The following is a 7,581-nucleotide window of genomic DNA, read 5'->3' as shown; positions in this document are numbered from 1 at the left end:
ATGGAACTTTAGACATATAATCCATCTCTTCCTAGGTCTTGGGACACATCCCCTTACTTAGTTTGAAATGGCTATCTAAAGCTGTACTAACTGGTTTTGCATTTTTCATATTTAATTTTTCCAACACCTTTTGTATGTACTCACTCTAAGACAACATTAATTTGCGATTTTTCTTGTCTCTAGTTATTCTCATACCAAAGATTTGTTTTGCAGCACCCAAATCCTTCATTGCAAATGAATTTGTTAATTTTCCTTTGAGCACATTTATTTCTTGCATGTTAGACCCTACAACAAGCATGTCATCTACATACAATAACAATATAATATAGTTGTCATCATTTTGCTTTTTAAGATAAGCACAATGGTCAGAGTGACATCTAGTATAGCCTTGTTCGGACATAAACCTATCAAATTTTAGATACCATTTCCTTGGAGCTTTTTTTAGGCCATACAAGCTCTTCTTTAACCTACACACTAATTTGTCCTTTCCTTTGACCTCGTACACTTATGTTTGCTGCATATAGACCTCTTTCTCCAAATCCCCATGGAGAAAGGTTGGCTTTACATCTAACTACTCAAGATGCAAACCTTCTGATGCCACAATACTTGAAATAATTCTGATTGAAGTCATTTTAGCAATAGGAGAAAATATCTCATCAAAGTCTATATCTTTCTTTTGTGCAAACCCCGTCACAACAAGTCTAGCACTGTACCTTTTTTTACCTCCATCTTCTTCCTTCAACCTGTAAACCCATCTATTTTTCCATGGTGTTTTACCTAAAAGAAACCTTACTAAGTCTCAAGTTTTCTTATGTATCGAGTCCATCTCTTCTTTCATGACTAGCTCCCACTTCTTCCTGGTTTCTACCTGCATTGCTTCTTCATAACATTCTGGTTCGCCAAAATTAGTGAACAATACATAATATAATGAAGGAGAGTATTGTTCAGGGGGTATACTTATCCTTGTGGAACTTCAAACTCCACTTTCAGGTCTTTGAGGTGATATTTGTTGTTGTGGTCGTTGTTGTGGCTGTGGTTGTTGTTGTGGCTGCTGATCATTATAATTTTCACGCCTTTACTTTTCATGTGATCTCATCAAGCACTGTGTATTCTTTGTTTTCATTTTCTTGTTTCTTTTCTTCTGTTTGATCCTTTTACAAGCCCTTTTCATTGAATATGACATCTATGTTCCTAATGATTTTGTGATTTTCATAATCATATAAGCGATAACCAAAATCATTAACATCGTATCCAATAAAGGTGCATTTCTTTGATTTTTCCTCAAGCTTTGTTCTATTTTATTTATTAATGTGGACATAGGTTTCATAACCAAAAGTCTTTAAAAATAAATAATTTACCTTTTTACCTATCCATGCCTCCTCTGGAATACCACCATTCAAGGAACTTAAAGGCTCTTTGTTTATTAGATAAATAGCAATATCTACAACATCTCACCAAAATTGTAAGATAAAGCATGCATGCAATCTCATGCACCTTGCATACTCCATGATTTTTTTGTTCATCCTTTCTAACCCACCATTTTCCTTTGGTGTTCCTGGCACTGTTTTCTCTCTACGAATTCCATACTCTAAACAGTAGTTATCAAACTCTTTGTTGCAGTATTCACCTCCATTGTCTGATCTGAGACACTTCAACTTCTTTCATGTCTCATTCTCATCCAAAGATTTCTATTTCTTGAAAGTATCAAATACATCAGATTTATTTCGAATACAATAAATCCAGGTTTTCCTAGTTGTATCATCAATTAAAGTAACATAATAGTGAGAGCCATCGAGAGATGATTCCTGAGCAGGTCTCCATACATCTGTATTCACAAGCTCTAATTTTTCACTCTTCTTTTATTTTCCAACTTTTATAAATCTGACTCTCTTTTGTTTTTCATAAACACAATTTTCACAGAAATCCAAATCAACATGCTTCAAACCCGACAACAAATTTCTTGAGTGGAGAATTTTCATTCCCTTCTCGCTCATGTGTCTGAGCCTATAATTCTGCAATGTCATATCTTATCCTATGGAGGTTATTGCATTAATAGAATTAGAAATACCATTACATAAATAACATGTACCAACATTTTCTCATTTTGTTATTATCAGGGCTAATTTACTGACTTTTCAGATTTTGTTTGTGAATGTAGTTACACAGCCTTCACCACCTAACTACCTTATTGAAATTAGATTTTTTTTTTCAAATCTAGAACATGCCTTACCTCTTTCAATAGTCATTGGTTTCAATTTTATTTTTTTATAAAAATCTTACCCATTCTAATGATTTTATAGGATTTATCATCACCTAAATGAACCTGTCCAAAATTTCCTTGAACATTCATGAAAATGTTCCTTATCAAGTGTGGCATGGAATGAGGCCCTTCAATCTACCACTCAAACATCAATAATATTCTATGACAAACGAATCAAGACATCTTGCAACACATCACCTGTCATATTTGTTTCATGATTGTTCTCTTGTTGTCCATCTCCTTCTTTTCCCTTTCGAGATTTGTAGTCTTTCTTCAGGTGTCCTTTCTTCCCGCATTTCCAGCATACTATCTCTGATCTGGATCTCAATCTTCCTTTTCTTGACTTACTATGATTTCTTAGGCTCCCTCATCTTTCAATTTTTTTATTGGAAAATCAAAGATATTATATTAGGGTTTGATTCTCCTTTCTTGATAATTACTTCTGAGATTGTTGGCTTCTTTTACTTCTTTATTATCTTATCTTTCATCTAGAAATTATACACACATGAATATCACAAAACAAGAGACACAAGATATAGGCACATGCTAGGGAAAAACCCCACTTGAGGGGAAAACCTAGTCAAAGTAATTCTTTCTTTCAATACTATTATTTGAGCCTCTTCACCTTAGACCAAGACCAGACTTTCCCTCCACACCATGTCAGCCAAAAAGATCTTTGACCCCTTCCAACAACTTTGACTAGGCAGTAGTTCCCAACAACATGTAGCTTCCGGCAGTAGAAAAACCCTAGGAGACTTCGATCTCCTAAAGTAGACCATGAAACAGAGAGAGAAAGGCACCAAAAGTTTGATTTCCCTCTTCTCTAGAGACTCCCCCAAACTCGCACTTCTTTCCTCCTTCTGGCAGTAGACTTTGCACTTCCCAACTCTTCTAGAGATATCGAATTGCTTGAGATAGTGAGTGCTTCAAATTACTTCGACCTCCTCCAATATATAGGCTTCTTATCGGTTGAATGGGGGTCCTTAGGCCGACTTGATCTTCCTTAGGCCGACATGATGTGGAGGACACATAATTCATATTTGACTTGATACAAAACCTTTTTAAATGATCTGAAAGCCCAAGAAGGGTCTCTTCGAATGTATAATGACTATAAACTCAATATTAATCCTCGGAGTCCACAATGGGGACTTTTATTAATATAATGATGACCCAAGCATGAAACCTGTGCTTTAATAAGTCATTGTTACAATAATAAAAAATGTTTTCTTTATTATTTTAACAAGTACATTACATAATGACTCAAGTACATTATTGAAGACCAAACATAGTTACTTTTTCCAACACTCCCTCTTAACTAGGGAGGTATTCATAATGTAAAAATACAATGGAAGATCTCAAACTATATGAAAACATGAAGAACCTTTAGGCATCACAATGCCATGGACTAGATTCCTGACCAGGGAAATCTATCCAACCAATCACTCAAAAATTTAGGCACTACAATGCCATGGACTATATTCATCACCAAGGCAATCCATCCAATCAGTCACTCAACAATTTAGGCACCGCAATGCCATGGACTAGATTCCTGACCAGGGAAATCTATCCAGGTGGGACTAAGGTGGACTCAAGCTTTCAGCCCCTCTAGGTACCATCAGGCTTACTTTCTAACCACCAACCCAAACATACAGGTGTGTATCCAAAATCGAGCTCAATAAACAACACCACCTTTTCAATTCCAGGATTCCTGACATCAACACATAGTGTCGGCCTAATGTCTCCCCAGGAAATTCTTCACTCGCAAAGCCTCAACAAATCTCTTTCATTTATTTATCATCAATACAATCACCAATATCTACCAAACCCAGTAGGTTCCTTAGATATTCAAACTTCTTATTAGGAAGAGCCTTTGTCAGAATGTCTGCTACTTGTTCGTCTGTCGGAACATATTCTAGCTTCACGATCCCATCCTACACCAAGTTCCTAATAAAGTGGAACTTATTATTGATATGTTTTGTCCTCAAATGAAACACGAAATCTCCATACATCTTGATATAACTTTGACTATCACAATTAATCGCAGTAGAACCCAGAGACCTTTCAAACAAGTCTGTTAAAATCTTCCTTAACCAAACAGCCTATTTTCCTACTTCACATGCAGCCACATATTATACCTCGGCACTACTCAATGCAACGAGATCTTGCTTCCTAGTCATCCATGAGATCATAGAAGCTCCCAGAATAAAGCATCCTCTGGTAGTGCTCCTTCCATCGGTCTCACTGCCACCTCAGTCAGAGTTTGTGAATCCAATTAGCTCTACTTCCATATTATCATACTTTAGGTAGTGATGTATAGTGCCATGAAGATACCTCAATATATGTTTGGAAAATATCCAATGATCATGATGAGGCTCCAAATGTAACTGACTAAAAATGTTCACAGTAAAACATATATTTGGCCTATTGTATACAAGATACATCAGGGAACACACCAAATAACAATATGAGGTAGGATCCATGAGACTCAATTGGGAGCTTCTCAACTTCTTGAGGTTGGTGATCATAGGAGTAACCATCAACTTGGATTCCATCATCCCAAATTTTTGCAATAACTTGATGATGTACTTTCCTTGCCCCAAATATATCTCCCTAGGTTTCTTCCATACTCTTAGACCTAGGTAGTAATGCATCAATCCCAAATCCTTCATCTCAAATTCAACTGCCAATATCTTCTTGCATTCTTGAATTCTTCGTTCTACATCGGTGATGAATATATCATCCACTTATAGTAGAATAATGATTGGCTCATTAGTCACGACCTTGATATATAAATTCAGATTAGAAGTACTCTTCACGAACCTAATCCTGAGAAGATATGCATCCATTCTTGCATACCATGCCCTTGGTGCTTACTTCAATCCATATAGAGCCTTTTTGAGTCTGCAAACATGAGATTCCCTGTAATTCACTTCAAATCCTTCAGGTGGTTTGATGTACACTTCCTCGTCAATGGTCTCATTCAGAAATGCAGTATTAACATCCATTTGATGGATATTCCACCCCATTGTAGCAGCCAGTGAAACCAATGATCTAATGGTAGTGTACCTTGCAGTAGGTGCAAATGTTTCTTCATAGTCAATGCCTTATTTTTTAGAGAAACCCCTTGCAACGAACCTTGCTTTGTACTTGTCTATATTTCCATCAACAACATATTTGATATTATACATCCACTTCGATGTGACAATTGATTTGTCACTAGGTCTAGGAATGATTTCCCAAACCCCATTCTTCATGATAGATTGATATTCTTCCTGCATAACTTTCTTCCAAACCTCTTCATGCTCATCTTCCTGGAATGTAGATGGCTTGGATTCAATCAACTTTTTCATATATGCAGCATAACCAGAATACCTTTTTGGTTTCTTACATTCCCTGGAGGACCCTTTCGTAGCTTCATGTCCTTCAGCATATTCTAATGTAGCTCTCAACCAATATGGCATCTTCCTTGTGGTTGGGATAACCACTGATTGAATCAGATCACCTGGTCCTTCTTCTTTATTATTTGCAATAGAGTTCTCATGAACTTCATCTTCTTCAAATATGGGAACTTCTTCGTCATCAGAATCAATAAGAACATCCTTTGATTTCTTGTAAGTTTGATTCTCATCAAATATGACATCCCTGCTTGCTTCAATGTATCTTCCCTCCTTTATGTATATTCTATATGCTTTTGAGGAAAGACTATACCTAACGAATATTCCCTTGATGCTTGTTGAGTCCAAGTTCTTTCCCTTGTCCTTCGGAACATGGACATATGTTGGACTTCCAAATATGCGGAAATGATCCACACTTGGCTTCTTTCCTGTGAATACTTCTTTGGGTGTAGTATTATCAAGACTCTTATGAGGGATGAACTTATACGTCTGTCATCGCTGCTTCACCCCATAAGAACTTCGTCGGATCTTAATCAGGGATAATAGTTCTAATGCCTTCTTTAATTGACCTATTCCATTTTGTTTGAGATAGTAGGGAACAATGAGCTCCCTCTTAATACCTACATCCTTACAATATGTAATTAATTCTTTAGAGGTGTATTCCCCACCATTGTCAGACCTTAAAGTCTTCATCTTCTTTTCGGTTAGGGTTTCCACCTTAGCCCTAAACTCCTTGAACTTATCAAATACTTCATCTCTAGTTTTGAGTAGGTAGAGCCATGTCTTCCTTGAATGGTCATAAATGAATGTTACATAGTCGAGATGACCTCCAAGTGTCTTGTCCAACATGGACCCGCATACATCGGAATGGATGAGATCTAATATTTCTTTAGATTTAGATTCATTATGATGAAATGGCTTTCTAGTATGCTTCCCCAAAGAACATCCCTTACACACTCCTTGATGGTCTAAATTCATATCAGAAATACCATGAACCAATTGACTAAGAGTAGGTATGGCCCTATAATGAATATGGCCATACCTTCAATGCCATAGTTTAATGTGACTTATTTTGATATGAACCATAGCTTGAGGAGATGGAGTGATAACCCTGTAAAGACTTCCTTCATGAACTCCAATAACCCTAGCTTTATCAATACTAGAGTTATTTCCCCAAACCAATACTTTTCCATTAACAAAAGCAATTATTTCCCCTTTATCTTCTAAACAAGAAATAGAAAGTAAATTCTTTTTCAAACCTAGAACATAGAGAATGTTGTTGAGATGTAGCTTCGATCCATTGTCTAGCTTTAATGATGTAGATCTCAAGCCTATAACAACATAGCTTTTGTTGTCACCCAATTCCATTGCATGGGAGGATGACTCCTTTGATAGTGTGTGTAGTTTCCTACTTTCACCTGATATGTCTTTATGCTCCACTATCAATGATCCATGCATTGTCATCAGTAAGAGATCTTGTAAGGGCGGCCAAGAATCCATGAATTTTGACTTTGTTGAATAGGTAGTAGATGATCTTCTTGATCCATCTTACAGCAGAGTTGAAACCAAATCTTACATAGTTCATTGTAGATGGATAATCTATGTGAACAAATTGATATTCAACTTCTCTTGACCTTAGCTTCGATACCATGTTGGAAAATGTAACACCCTCCTCCCACATCCACCCAAGAACCATGTCAACCGAGGTAAACAAAAGACGAGAGGCTACTATGATCATATTTGACCTCCTATGTGACCTTAAGGAAGTAGAATCGACGGAACATCACACACAGTCATCCAACATCATCAACAGAACCCTCAGGAGACAAGTCAGCCACTCAGACAGCCTGTCCCTGGGTCCCACTATTATTCTAGACCTCTGAGGCCATAGTCGCTCTCATACTATGGGCAAGGGAGTGACCAAAG

The sequence above is a fragment of the Pinus tabuliformis genome, chromosome 8, assembly GCF_031772625.1.
Source record: "Pinus tabuliformis cultivar Carrire ecotype Pingquan chromosome 8, CPIR1, whole genome shotgun sequence".
NCBI lineage: Eukaryota > Viridiplantae > Streptophyta > Pinopsida > Pinales > Pinaceae > Pinus > Pinus tabuliformis.
This window is presented reverse-complemented; position numbering follows the sequence as displayed.